This window comes from Elephas maximus, chromosome 19, assembly GCF_024166365.1.
Source record: "Elephas maximus indicus isolate mEleMax1 chromosome 19, mEleMax1 primary haplotype, whole genome shotgun sequence".
Classification (NCBI taxonomy): Eukaryota; Metazoa; Chordata; class Mammalia; order Proboscidea; family Elephantidae; genus Elephas; species Elephas maximus.
Window position 1 is genome coordinate 62,976,650 of NC_064837.1, and position 15,574 is coordinate 62,992,223.

A 15,574-nucleotide genomic window follows, 5' to 3' on the forward strand; every position below is an offset into this window, starting at 1 on the left:
GGGCAGTTCTACTCTGTCCTATAGGGTCACTATGAGTCGGAATCGACTCGATGGCAGTGGGTTTTCCAAAGAAGAGTGGGTGCTTTGTAAAGATTCTGTAAATCTTTACGGAAGCAGAGCATCTTTCTCCCCCGGAGCTGCTGGTGGGTTTGTACTACTGATCTTTCAATTAACAGCTGAGCACTTTAACTATTGCGCCACCAGGGCTCCTTCTGGGTTGTATAAGGCAATAAGTAATAGAATCACTTATGTAGTACTTCCTGTGTGCCAGGCACTGTTTTAAGCACTTTATATATATTGCCTTATTTATGTAAAATGTCCCCGAGTGGTGCAAATGGTTTGTGCTCACCTACTAACCTAAAGGTTGGTGGTTCAAACCTACACAGAGGCTCTGAGGAAGAAAGGCCTGGTGATCTGCTTCTGTAAAGATTACTGTCAAGAAAACCCTATGGAGCACAGTTCTACTCTGTCACTCATGGGGTGGCTATGAGACGGAATCAACTTGACTGCAACGGTTTTGGTTTTATCTGTGTGAAATAACTTTATACCATAAATTGTATTATAAACTAAATTATACTTTATATGTAAATTTATGTAAATTAAATTATTATTTGTAACTTTTATTTATATTGCAAATTACTGAGGGCAGTGATGGTGCAATGATAGAATTCTCACTTTCCATGCAAGAGACCTGGGTTTAAATTCCGGGTCAACGCATCTCGTGTGCCATCTGTCAGTGGAGGTTTGTGCATTGCTATGATGCTGAACAGGTTTCAGCAGAGCTTCCAGACTAACATGGTTTAGGGAAAAAGGCCTCATGATCCACTTCCAAAAATCAGCCACTGAAAACCCTATGGATCACAACGGTCCAATTCACATCTAATCGTGGCGATGGTGCAGGACTAGGAAGCATTTTGTTCCATTGTGCATGGGATTGCCACGATTCTGGGACAACTTGACAGCAGCTAACAATAACGTATTACAAATTGTATTTACTTATATATTAAAAAACCAAACCCATTGGTGTCAAGTTGATTCCAACTCACAGTGACCCTATAGGACAGAGTAGAACTGCCTCATAGGGTTTCCAAGGCTGTAAATCTTTATGGAAGCAGACTGCCACATTTTTCTCCTGCTGAAATCCTGGTGGCATAGTGGTTAAGAGCTGTGGCTGCTAACCAAAAGGTTGCTAGTTCGAATGCACCAGGCATTCCTTGGAAACCCTATGGAGAGGTTCTAAAAAAAAAAAAAAAATAGTGCCATCTCTGTCCTAATGAGGACTCCCAAGCGCAGTGCAGTCGATTCCGATTATGTTTTTTACATTAAGGATGCAGGATTAGGGTGGGATGTATCTTGAGTCCCATCCCCCTTGCTTAAATCACCACCTTTACTCAAGTTACGCCTTTGCTTGAGTCACACCTTTTATCTTACAGGAGATAAAGGAGAGAGAAGCAAGCAGAGAGAAAGAAGGACCTCATTACCACCAAGAAAGAAGAGCCAGGAGTGGAGTGCCTCTGTTGGACCCAGGGTCCCTGTGCTGAGAACCTCCTAGACTCGGGGGAAGATTGATGCCAAAACACATGGAGATCTTCAAGGAAGGCCGGGCCCACAGACATTGAAAGGAGACAAGGACTTTCCCTCAGAGTTGACAGGAAATCTTCCCCTAGGGTTGGCACCCTGAATTCAGACTTCTAGCCTCTAAACTGTGAGAGAATAAATTTCTATTTCTTAACGACATCCACTTGTGGTATTTCTGTTACAGCAGCACCAGATATCTAAGACACCCAGGCACTGTCCTAGACTCGCCCAATGAGCCAGGAGGGGTCAGGGTGGAGTGGAATCTGGTAATCTGCATTTGGGTAACTCCACAAGTGATTTTTTTAAAAAATGTATATTACAATGTGAGACATCTTGGTTCAAATTACGACCCAACTTCCAGCAGAGCAGGATTTACTAATCTGAGACAGATGGCTGTTCTTTCGATTCTTAAACATCTCTAAGGCTGAATATTTCTCAGTGTATTAGTTTCCCAGGGCTGCTGTAACAAAATACCAAAAATGGGGTGGCTTTAACACCCCAAAAATATATTCTTTCACAATCTTGGAGCCTAGAAGTCTGATATCAAGGTGCTGGCAGGGCCATGCTCCCTCTGCAGGTTCTAAGAGAAGATCCTTCTTTGTCTCTTATAGCTTCTGGTAGTTGCTGACAACCCTTGGCATTCCTTGACTTGTAGATGCATCATTCCAATCTCTGCCTCCACTGTCACATGGCAGTCTCCCTGTGTGCCTCTGTTTCTCTTGGTTTTCACATGGCCTTCATATAAAGACGCCACTCCTTGGATTTAGGGCTCACCTGAATCTAGTACTAACTTAACTTGATAACATCTGCAAAGACTGTTTCCAAATAAGGTCACATTCATAGGTACAGGGGCTGGGACTTCAACATATCAACCCATAATACTCAGGGTTCAAACATTTTCCAACTTTCTTTATTAGTCTAACCTTAGTCTTTCTAACGAACTACTAACGAAACACTGCCCGGTCCTGCGCCATCCTCACAATCGTTGTTATGCTTGAGCCTATTGTTGCAGTCACTGTGTTGATCCATCTCACTGAGGGTCTTCCTCTTTTTCACTGCCCCTCTACTTTACCAAGTATGATGTCCTTCTCCAGGGACTAATCCCTCCTGATAACATGTCCAAAGTATGAGAGATGTAGCCTCACCATCCTTGGTTCTAAGGAGCATTCTGGTTGTACTTCCTCCAAGACAGATTTGTTCGTTCTTTTGGCAAACCACGGTATGTTCAGTATTCTTCACCAACACCACAATTCAAAGGCATCAATTCTTCTTTGGTCTTCCTTATTCATTGTCCAGCTTTCACATGCATATGAGGCGATGGAAAACATCATGCCTTGGGTGAGGCTCACCTTAGTCTTCAAGGTGACGTCTTTGCTTCTCAACCCTTAAACGAGGTCTTTTGCAGCACATTTTTCCAATGCAATGTGTCTTTTGACTTCTTCACTGCTGCTTCTTGGTCACTTTTAAAACCAGAACATACAAAGTGTCACCAAAACTCAGAACTGTCACACCTGGAAAAACTAAGTTCTACCCTTGTTTTACGAGCTCTGCTGATACAGTGGTCAAGCACAAGGCTGATAACTGAAAGATAGGTGATTTGAACCCACCAGCCTCTTTATGGGAGATAGGTGTGGCAGTATGTTTCTGTAAAGATTACAGCCAAGAAAACCCTATGAGGCAGTTCTACTCTGTCTCATAGGGTTGCTATGACTTGGAATAGACTCAACAGCAATGGGCTTTTGGTTTACCCTCATTTTCCCAGACTCCCTTGCAGCTAGGATTGGCCACATTACATATTTCTGACCAATGAGATGTTACAGGAAGTCTGCTGAGATGCTTCTTAAAAAACTTTTGCTTTTCTGCTGAAAGGGAGGAATGCAGCTGGTACTGACTTCTCCTCTTTCTGTCTTAGACAGGGACATGATTCATGGAGCTGCTGTAGCCATTTTGTGATCATGAGGTACAAGCATGAAGAGAAAAACAAAAACAAGCTGAGAACTGCAGAGAAACAGAAGACTAAATGTCAAAACAAGACTCTGAGAGCATAGCCATGGGCTGTCAGATCTAGAAAGAGTAAAAAAGATGAAGTCAGAGTGGTATGGAGCAATGAACATTGGCTATGGAGTCAGACACACCTGGGGATAAATTCCAGGCTGCTGCCACTTTTAGGAGGGAAAACCGGACAGGTTATCTCACGTCTCTAAACTTTACGTAACCTCTTTAAGGTGTTAGTAGTTTTTGTTTTGCTTTTGTTTTCTTCTGTTTCCTGCATTGCCTCTGTCCTGGGTTTCTTCACCTCCCTCTGCCCATCCCATTTTTTTCTGGAAACTTTATTTGAGCAATAAACAAGATAATGCATGAAACCCCAGTTGGCATTCAGTAATCCTCTCAATTCCTGTACTCTTTCCTTAGAGCAGCAGTGACCTTGTCTTACTTTATTTATATTGCTAGTATATGGCACATAATAAGCAATTAATATGTTTGAACATGAGCTAACCAACCAGACATTTGCTATGTCTCAGCAGCAGCTTTTAATATCTCTGGATGTCAGTTCCTACCAATGAAATATAGATAACCTGTGGAGCCTGGATTGTTGGCATGTGTTACTGGGATGGTGAATGGTAAAGATCAGGAAGGCTTCCCAGTTAAACATGGCAGACTGAGCACACGTGATTCATTCCATTCCTTAGCTAACCACTGAAAAGACCGTAAAATGAATTTTAAAAAATCAGAAAGACAAAGAGAACAAGGAAGGAAAGGACATTAGACAGTCTTAAAGGTTGACAGGTGATTTAGTCGAGCAAGGAAAGCTGAAGCCTAACTTCAGTGGAGGAGGCCCACACAAAGCAGCTAACCTGCCCTTGAGAACACTGGGAAGGCAAAAAGAATTGGAGGCACCAGTTGTCTTTGAAGTTGTGTTACTTCACCTTCAGAAGGGTGGGATGGGGTGGAAAACAGCAGGATTTGCTGAAAGTCTGTGGCAGGGGCCTCTGGGCCACTCAGGTCTCCACCATAGTTCCACCTTGGGAAGCCAGGCAACTTTTCCTTGTTCACCTCAACAGGAAAATGCGGGTTTAGTTTCTATAGAAATTGAACCAGGGAGGGTCCAGATGCAGAGATTGCAGGGTGCAGGGACAAGGTAAGGGGCAGATGACAGGGAGATAAAAGAAAGCCTGGTATTGGTAAATAGGAGGTAAATATCAAAAGAAACATCTAAGCTGGCATTGAAAGAGGTGCTCTTGGGGAGAAGATTCAGGGTCGGAGAGAGGAGAGTGGAGCATGACTCAAAATTAATAAATGTTATCATTTTTGGAAATGGATAGCGGGGATGGTTGCACAAAATGATGAAAGTAATTAATGTCACTGAGTTGTACATGCAAAAAATGTTGAAACACCAAATGTTTGTGTTATGTATACTCACCATAATAAAAAAAATTTTCGCTAAAGCAACATTTAAAAGGTTCTCATGCTGCTTGATTTATTAAGCTTTATTTATATGTTACTTGATAAAAGTAAAAAAAGTCATCTTAAAAAATGCTGAAAAGGGCATGGAACCCCTATAGCAGCAACCCAGAAGGCATAACGCTGCAGGTTGGGGTGGGTCTGGCTGGAAGGGTTTCCTAGGAGGTATGAAATAGTTCTTCCAGGCCCCAGCATGGGGCACAGGCAGGAAGTGATCTCCCAGCCTCAGCTCAACAATAGTCCCAATTTGCCTTGCCCAGTGAGGATTCCCAGCGCGCTATTACTCCTCCCTAAAAAGGAAGGTGCCCTGGTGGTGTAATGCTTAAGTACTTGGCTGCCAACTGATAGGTTAGCAGTTCAAATGCACCAGCCCTTCCACAGGAGGAAGATGTAGCAGTCTACTTCCATAAAGATTTACAGCCTTGGAAACTCTGTGGGGCAGTTCTACTCTGTCCTACTAGGTCGCTGTGAGTCGGAATCAACCCAATGGCAACAGGTAAGCTAAAAAGGGCAAAAAGTTGGAACAGAACTCAAAGTTTCCCATCCCTAGAGAGACCCCCATCTTTAGGGTCAGAAGAGCAAGCCAAAACAGCCAAGTCTGGGGCCAGTTTCCAGGATGAGGAGAGTGACCAGGGCTGCCCTTCTCTGTCCATCTGCTCCTTGAAGCCTGGCCCTGGGGGACAAAGCCGAGATAGTAATCACCCAGCGTCGCTCTGGCACGCCGAGTTTGTGATACACCTGTCTCTACTGCCAGGCAAATGAGTGGGTTCACAGGCAGAGGCCTGTCCTGCCAAACAATGCTCCCCTTTGTCCCCGCCCCGAGCTGGGGCTCTGCAAGGAAGCCAAATCCATCAGCACTTGTCAGGGCACTGGGTGCACACAATGCAAGTCGTGACCCACCCTCCCCAGCAAAGCCCCAGGCTTCCAGCAGGCTGCTCTAACTGACACGCAAAGTGTCAGTCAGCCTTGGAAAAGCGAGGGGTGGGGACCGGTGAAAGGGGGTCAGAGGGAGGGGAGCACTGTGTTCTCCTTCCCCGAAGCCAACCAGGGCCAGAGAAGGCGCCACTGAAACTCTGACACATCTTTTTTTAAAACCAGCCCCGAGAGTTGCATTAAGAAAAGTTATTTGTGCCCCTGTCGGCAGAGGGCTCTTTCAGCAAATGCAGTGGGTGCCTGGGTGGGTGCACCCCGTGACTCACAGGGCCCACAGTTTAAATGACAGGCCTGGGACAAGGGAGGCTGGAAGTATAAATCCCCAAGTGTGATTCCCTACAAAGACAACATCAACCTGAAAAGAGTAACGTCATTCTTCATAGCCAAACCCAACCCCGCCAAACTTGCATCAAGTCGGTTCCAACTCATGGCAACCCCATGCATTACAGAGTAGAACTGCTCCATAGGGTTTTCTTGGCTGTAATCTTTATGGAAGCAGATGGCCAGGCCTTTCTTTCATGGGATGTTGAGTGGGTTCGACCCACCAAACTTTAGGTTAATAAAAAAAAAAAAAAAAAAACCCATGCTATCAAGTTGATTCTGACTCATAGCAACCTTACAGGATAGAGTAGAACTTCCTCATAGGGTTTCCAAGGCTGTAATCTTTACAGAAGCAGACTGTCACATCTTTCTCCGGCTAGTGGGTTCGAACCACTGGCCCTTTGGTTAGCTGCTGAGTGCTTAACCATCATGCCACCAGGGCTCCTTCTTTAGGTTAAAGGTCAAGCACAAATTAATTGCGCCACCTAGGGACACTCCTTTGTAGTCAGTGAGGCGTGATTCTGGAAGAGGTGTGAGGCTCCACAGAAGTTTGATGATTTTGCTGTCAAAAAGAACCTAGGAGTGACCCCCTGGGATGCTGCACACATCACTGTGGGTGTTTCTCTATGAGTCCGGTAAATCATCCTGTCCCATCGTCTCCCAACCTTCCCACCTTTGATCCACACAGCCGCCAGTCACAGGCCAGGAATGTACAACAAGCGTCCTCAGGCAAACAAGAGTTCTTTTGCTGACTTCTACTTTGACCTTGGTACTCACCAGTGAGTGAAGGAACAGGAGAGAAGGATGTGTTCAGAGTCTTCGGTCCCCTGGGGTGGGGTCACTATCACCATCTGCTTAGGTTATCGGTGCCAGGCCAGTTCAGAGCTTTGATTCGTGCTGACTCTGTCATGCTTCCCAGGTATCAATCACTCTGCTCACCTAACAGACTTATTTACGGGGATGGAATGAGCAAATGAATGAGTTGAGAAAAGCATAAATTTCTTTAGAAATATAGTCATGCATCGCTTAACATCCACGATACATTCTGTGAAACAGGATGTTATGTGATTTGGACGTTGTGCGGACATGTCTAAATAACGAGCAATACTGTTCGCTGATTTTCCACCTTCGTGCTGTTTCATACCCTTTTGTTTCACTTCCAAATCAGTATTTCTCCTTTGCCTTTTGTTGCTGCTATCAGTAGCACTGTTTTTGCTGCATTTGGGAATCAAAATGCACTTCACAGGGATATTTTCAAAAGAAAATTAAACAGAGGGATAAAGCTACAACACTGAAGGGACCAGAGATATGTGAGATTGGATGCTGTTGTCGAAGGGTACACTGTTATACGGGAAACTTTTTATTTATAAATAGGGAAAGTTCACATTAAAATAACAATAGAAAACACTGTATAGTACATGTATAAACCAGTAAATAGGTGTTTATTATGACTATCAAGACATATGTTATAGGTTATATATGTACTGTACCATTATACACCTGGCAGTGTATTTAAGAGACTTTGTATATAAGAGACATGAGATACACGTGTTCCCTGCAGGAAGCTGTTGTGTTCTCTACATCTGGTTACAACCGCTATGTCCTGTTCTCTGATCCAGATTTCCTAACTCTGTTATAAGCCTGGCGGCATGGTAGTTAAGAGCTACGGCTGCTAACCAAAAGGTCAGCAGTTCAAATCCACCAGATGCTCCTGGGAAACTCTAGGGGGCAGTTCTAAAACTCTGTCCTATAGGGTCGCTATAAGTCAGAATCAACTCGAATGCAACGTTTTTTTTTTTTTTTTAACAGGTATTATAAACTTATGAGACCGTGGACATATATGCAGTCAAATGTTGCCCAAAGGCTGTTATGCAGCACATGCCTGTGTAAGATTTAAGCTGAATAATAACGGACAAGGTTTTATTGTTTTGGGTCAAAGGCCACTACTCAGTATAAAGGGAAGGAATAGATACATGTCATATTTAAATTATATAATGTCACTTTTTTTTCAGTTTGATAATGGTATTGGGGTATGCCAAAAAAGTTCTTACCTTTGGTAGATACATACCGACATTGTCCATGAATAAATGACATGACTTCTGGGATATTTTTAAAATAATGAGGAAGAGAGAGGTGGTTGGAGCAGGACTAGTCAGGAGTTGGTAGTTGTCAAGACTGAGTGATGGGTAGATGCTGGTTCGTTATACCATTCTGTTTACTCGTGTATAGGTTCAAAATTCTCCATACCGATAAGTTGAACAGAAACCAATATTAATAAAAAAAAATATATCAAGACAAAATTAAGCGTAAAGCTGCAAATGTAAGATTTATGTAAGGATCTTAAAGCAAGTGATCAAACCAAGCCTTGCTTTGTGGTGGATGAAATTGATTTGGTTTTACTCTTTTAAATAGACAATGAAAAGGTGATAAGTACCTGCCAGTGTTGGACAAAAAGTCACTCACCATTTTTGATAGTGTTCCGGAGCAGAACCTAGTGATGTTTACTCTCAAAATACTGCTGCTGTGGCACCAGATTGATGTCACAAAACTAGGGACCGGGTGGAAGGTTCTGCAACTTAGAGGCAGCTCCTAAGCACAGGATACACCTTGATTAAAGCTTCTTGTTGTTGTTAGCTGTCATTGAGCTGGCCCCTGACTCATGGTGACCCCATGCACAACAGAATGAAGTGTTGCCTGGCCCTTTACCATCCCCATGATCAGTTGCGGATTGGAGCATTGTGATCTATAGGATTTTCATTGGCTAATTTTCAGAAGTAGATGGCCAGGCCTTTCTTCCTTGTCTGTCTTAGTTGGCAGGCTCTGCCGAAGCCTGTTCATAGCAACAGGGCAAGTCAGCACTGACAGACAGGTGGTAGCCAGCTGTGCATGAGGTGCATTGGCTAGAAATCGAACCCAGGTCTTCTGCATCAAAGTGAGAATTCTACCCCTGAACCACCAATGCCCCTTGATCAAAGCTTAGGTATAGTTTAAAAGAAGACTGTCACTGAGTCTTATTTGTGCATAAGGAAAGGCATATTGGGTGGATATAATGACTATATAATGACTGGCAATAATCACTTTTAATCATCTAATACTCCTAGGTAAAACATCCCAAGGAACCTGAAGGACATTGTCATTTTTTTTTTTTTTTTGTAAGATGTTTGGGAGGGCAGCAATTCCATTTTTTATTGGTTCATTGCTCAAGCCGTTATCCACTTAATCTTTTTCTCTTGCTAATTTTGTTCTTGCTGGATTGTGTTGGTTGAGGCTAAGACTATACAGGTAATGTCAAAAACAACCAGTTCAATCCCTTAATCATGACAGTCATATCCACATGTGGGTGCACTCTTTCCTTCTGATTGGCAAGATCCTAGCCACCCTCTCCACTTATTCAAGCATCTAACACCCTGGGCTGGCTAACTTCCTGTTTACACCTGCCAAGGAAATCTAAATGAAGAATGGTGTTGACCAGCTCACTGGAGATAGGCAACACAGGAAGTCAATAACCCAGCTAAAAACAAGGCACCCGGTGCTCATGGGTAATATTCCCAAGCCCCATACAGGTAGTAGCAGCCTCACTGACCATTAAAAGCAGGTAGGAAATGGAAGCTGCACCCACGGTGGGAGAAACCCGGGTGTGGGTGGTGGTGGCAGCCCTGGTAGAGAAGCAAGTGTTTCTGAGAGGGCCTTGTGTCCTACTTGTCTGCTGCACCTTTCCAAACCACAAAGCCTGCTTGGAGTTCCCCTGCCAAGGGTGATCACAATCTTCCATTCTATCAGCATTGTCATCTCTTACACACAGACACGCAGTTAGTGCTGTGTCTTCTCAGTGAGCTCCCTTGAGGAATCTCGCCTTTTTCCAAAGCCATGTTACTTGGCCATCCAGGCCTACGGCAGCACATTTCTGCAACAGTGTCAGTCATTATCCCCAAGGACTTCCCTCCTTCCTTCTTCCTTAGCCTTCCTCCTCTACCCCAACCCTATCACAAACCCAAGTCTTAAGATGAGGCTAAACCACTTGGCTGTTTTCATCCTTGCCTTTCACAGCTGGGCAGCGAATATTAAGAATGGCAGAAGCCCATAATGCGAAAAGATCTGCACTTGACCTTCCCTTTAACCTTCACAGCTGTGTCATCCAGCCATACCAGTTCATTGTCACTGATGCTGATGCCTGGGTCTACTGAGGGCTACGAGAGGTGGCTCTTTGCCTGGTGGAGCCATGAGAATGATGATGGCAAGCTGGCATCAGAGTTCTTCTGCTTTGGAAAAAGAGGGTTTTATTTTCCAGCAGCTGCCAACCTGATATGTTTGCCAAGAATTCGACATTAAATGAACACACGTGCCTGTGTCACCCCTCCTCCAAAACAGGCATAGCTAGGAAAGGAAATAGCTCCAGGAAGGAGGACAATATGGGTTCATGAACCTTGCTGGGTTCCAAAGCAGCCTCCATTTCACTCTCCACCAGAGGACTTGAATGTGTGTTCTGCCAAAATCTCCCTTACCATGTAAGTTTGTGTTCCAAAACAAGAAGTTAAAGCTTGATTTTGACCTACGAGTTTTACTGGTGGTGTTGTTATACAAACCCATCAGGCAATTTTTGAATATCAGGCCCATTTAAAAGAAGTCCCTGGGAAACTTCTAGGTCTCTATTTTCTTACAGACATGGTAGTGGGATACTGGCTTTTGGTTATTGCTGTCCTTGTGTTTCCTACTCTTTCTTCCCAACTCTTGCCTGCAAAGAACAGCCAGCGGCTGAGATGTAGAGAGCCGTTGTCACAGAATATATCCTGTTGGGAGTTGGTTTATAAAAGTCCCTTTGCTGAAGGTGGACCAAAATAAAGGTGGTGGCCACATTTAAAGCATCTTTGCCATATCTCAGTGGATCTACATGGATAGATTCCATGGGTCTACATGGAAATGGTAACTTGAAGCCCAAGTGATTTTGTACTTAGCCCCACTGTGCTAATGAGAGAAGGCAGGGTAGGAAGGAAAGAGGTAGAAAGGGTAGATTTGCAGGTACTACTCCCCAAGTTCTCAGCATCTCCAGGTCCTGTTCCTGAGTCATGAAAAGAAGCCAAGAGTTGGCCACAGCCCTGACCCATCATTCTAAGGGCATCAGCCCAGGGGAATCTCTCAGAGGACAGTAGAGCAGAAAGACCAGGTTTCTCCATGCAGCTGATTCCACCTCTCCAGGTGGGTGTCCTTGACCCCAACCCCCTTCCTGCTTGCTCATCCCTTCTGTTCATTAATTGCACCACTTTGATGTATACGTGTGAAAGAGAGAACAAAATCAAAGCTAACCCACATGCAGTTTGCTGTGCCATGCTTATCCTGATTGGTGAAAAGGGTGAGCATGAACCTATGAAATCAACTTGTACAATCTCAGTTTGTGAGCCAGGTAACTAAGATGACTCTTGGTGACAGCACTAAAAGAGAATTGTATGCCTCCTTCTGGTCTCTTTCGCTAGTGGCACCGTTTGCTCCAGCTCCACCCCCCTAAAACCAGGAGAAATAATGGACTTCTCTCAAGCACTGGGGAGCTTTCTTGGGAGAGGTCACATGGTGAGGAGCTGTGAGTAGCCTATAGGAACCCTCGACAGTCCCTACGAGCTAAGGGGGACTCCAGCTGACATTCAGGAAGAAGCCGGGGCCCCCGGTCCTACAACTGCAAAGAACTGAATTCTGTCAACAGCCTTGGAAGTGGATTCTTCCCCAGTCAAGCTTCCAGATAAGAACTCTGCCCGGCCGACATCTTGATTGCAGCCACGTGAGACCCTAAGCAGAGAACCCATTTAATCCATGCCCAGATTCCTGACCCAGAAAAACTGAAACAATAAATGTGTGTTGTGTTAGGCCCCTAAGTCTGTGATAGTACAAAGCAATAGAAAACTAATAGAATGACCATAATCCACCAAATCAGCAAATATGACCAGTGGAAGAAATCTATAGACTCATGTACCATTATTCAAGAGTAGTCTTTAAATTAAAAAAAGCCTCCTTGTGGCTTTAGTTCCTCCCATTGGAGGAAGGGGAAGCTCTGTTTTGAGCTGTATTCCTGCTGCCTGGGAACACACACCACCCTTGCCATTCCTTCTGTAGCTGTGGGGCTGTGGGGTGTGTGTAGGAAGATGACCCTACAGTGCACTCTCTAAATGGGACTCCTGAAGCTTTAGAGAAGGCTCCAACCCCTCCCCCCCCCCCCCCAGTTAACACCCCAGGCCTCCCTGCCCTGTACTCAAGCAGAGTGAAATAAGAGTGCGGGACTGGAGGTGAATTTACTTCAAACCGGAACTTCAGGGACCCTTATTACCCACAGAAGCCCCTTCCAAAGACCCCGGCCTAATTTTATATTCGCAACTTTGTATTAAGGAGTCCTGGGGTGGCCCAAACAGTTGCATCCTCAATTACTTGCTGAAAGGTTGGCAGTAGGAACACATCCAGAGGGGCCTCAGAATAAAGGCCTGACAATCTGCTTCCAAAAGTTCACAGCCTTGAAAACCCTATGGAGCAGTTCTGCGCTGCACACATGGTGTCGCCCTGAGTCAGGATTGACTAGGCAACTGCCAACAAGAATTTTACATTAATTTTCCCAAAGAAGCCAAACCAAAAACCAAATTCATTGCCATCCGTTCCATTCAGACTTCCCAAATGGTATAAATGTCAGGGCTTACAAAACCTGGATCCGCCTTTGGAAGGGACAAGCTAGGATACACAGGACTGATCCGAAAGCCACGGGAAGACAGGGGTTCCCTTTGGCGGTGTCTGCCTGGCCTCCTTACAGCCCGGCGAGGTGACGAGGGATGCCTATTGCGTCTCTCCGCAGGCGGGGCCGCCCCGGGAAGGCGGGTCCTGGCCTCGCGAGGGCTGCCTGCCGGTTGCGTGCAAACCCCAGCCGCGCCCCGCCCGCGCCGGTAAACAGCCGCCCAGCCGCCCGCGGAGCCCGCCAGGGGACCCGCCTTCGGAGCCGCGCCAAGTGCCCGCGGGAGGCCGAGCCAGGCGCTCCGACCCGCGCCCGGGGAACCCCGGCGCCGGCTCAGGTAGTGGAGCCCTACCTGGCCTGGGCGGGCCGGCTCCCTCCCCCGCCTGCCCTGCAGAGCTGGAGCACACCTGTGGCCGTCCTGGCAAGCCCAGGGCATTTAGCCAGGGCAGAAGGCCGAGACCTTGGCCGGGCCCAGGGATGTGTATGTAAAACCCGTGGAGTTGAATACACTTGGGATCTGTGCATTTTCCTATCTGGAAAGCCTACCTCAGGTGCAAAGAGAAAGAAAAAGAACAGCCGCAGGGCTCCCATTTGCTTCCAAGGTTCACAGATTGAACAAGCATCTGTTCTGAGGACGGAGGTGTGCTGGGCACTGCCCCATGAAACTGCGGAAGCGAGGCGAGGAGGCTGGGGGGGTCAGCGTCTCCATCCTGCTGGCCCGTGCACAGCGAGAAAGGACTTTTCCACAGGCTGTGGCAAAGACGACTTTTTGGACCCCTCTTACCTTCCCCGTGGGTAAAAATCTCCAGAATCAAACCCATTGCCGTCCAGTCCAACTCATATTAACCCTATAGAGCAGAGAACTGCCCCGATACGGGGTTTCCAAGGCCGTAAATCTTTATGGAAGCAGACTGCCACATCTTCCTCCCGAGGAACGGCTGGTGGATTCGAACTGCCAACCTTTCAGTTAGCAGTGCCCACCAGAGCTTGCCACTATAAGGATAGTAAAATGGCACAGGGGAGGATTAAAGGAGGTGGCAAGAGCGTCTAGCAGCCCTTGTAGATCCTCATTTAGCAGATGGCCTGGTAGCAGTCCTTTCTCCGCACAGCCAACAGTGTGGGACTCAGTTCTCTTAGAACCAGAGAAAATCCAGGTGCTAATTTTTTTTAATACCTACCCCTACCTCCCCACTTCCCACATTCACTTTATCTGTGTACAGGAAAAAAAAGCCTGGAAAGATACGAATGAGGCCCTAACAGTGGTTTTTTGGGCCAGATCTAAAGATAAACAGTCGGTCCCTGGATGATTCAAAAGAGGCCCTAGTGGCAGGGGTTAAAGTGCTGGGCTGCTAACCAAAAGGTCAGAGGTTTGAACCCACCGGCTGCTTTCTTGGGAGAAAGATGTGGCAGTCTGCTCCCGTATAGATTTACAGCCTTGGAAACCCTATGGGGCAGGTCCACTCTGTCCTACAGAGCCACCGTGAGTGAGAATTGACTTGACAGCAGTGGGTTTGGGGTAGGCTGGCAGTAGCACTGCGGAAGAAAGCCCTGACAGTCTGCTTCCATAAAGATTACAGACAACAGCTACTCTAATACACGCGGTTGCCATGAGTCAGAATCCACTGCACAGCAACGGGTTTAAGATAGATAATGGATGAGTTTAATTTTATCTATAGATTTTTGGATTTTCTAAATTACTATTTTTATAATCAGACAATTGTTAAAGGATGTAATTTTTTATTGAGATGTAATTCCCGTACCATAAAATCCACCCTTTAAAGTGTACAGTTCAGTGCAGCTGCCATCACTAATTCCAAACCATTTTCCTCACCCTAAAAAAACACTCCGTACCAGGGCTTTGAACCTGTTTGTTCCTGTTCGAACCCCTGCTGAGAATTTGCATTTCCATCCCAGATATACTGAATCAGAAGGTGCAGTTTAATAAGATCCCCAGGTGATTCTTATGTATAATGAATTTTGAAAACCACTGCTCTACTAGTGGGTCTCAGAACTGGTCCCTAACCAGCAGCATTAGCATCGCCTGGGAACTTGTTAGAAATGCGAACCCATTAGCAGTCACTCCCTGTTTCTCCAACCCCTCCAGCCCTTGGCAGCTACTAATCTGCTTTCTGTCTCTCTGTTTATTCTGAAAATATTACAATATGTGGCCTTGTGTCTGGCTTCTTTTACTCAGCATAATGTTTTCAAGGTCCATCTATGTTGTAGCATGTATCAGAACGTCATTCCTTTTTTATGGCAGAATAATATCCCACTGTATGGATATCTCACATCTTGTTTATCCATTCCCCAGTTGACGGACATTCGGGTTGGTCCCCCCTTTTATGCTATTATGAATAGTGCTGCTATGAACATTCACATACACATTTTCATCTGTACTTTGGAGAAACACTCTTCCACAAATGTGCTAATCGTTGTGTTCAACTCTTCACAAGACTTACAGAAAGGCACGCTCAGAGAACCACAAATTATGTCATTCTCCCAGCTGGCATCAAAAGTCACTCCTCCTTCCATTTAGATAAATAATTCTGGAGGCCTCTCTTATCTCAACCCCACTAACTC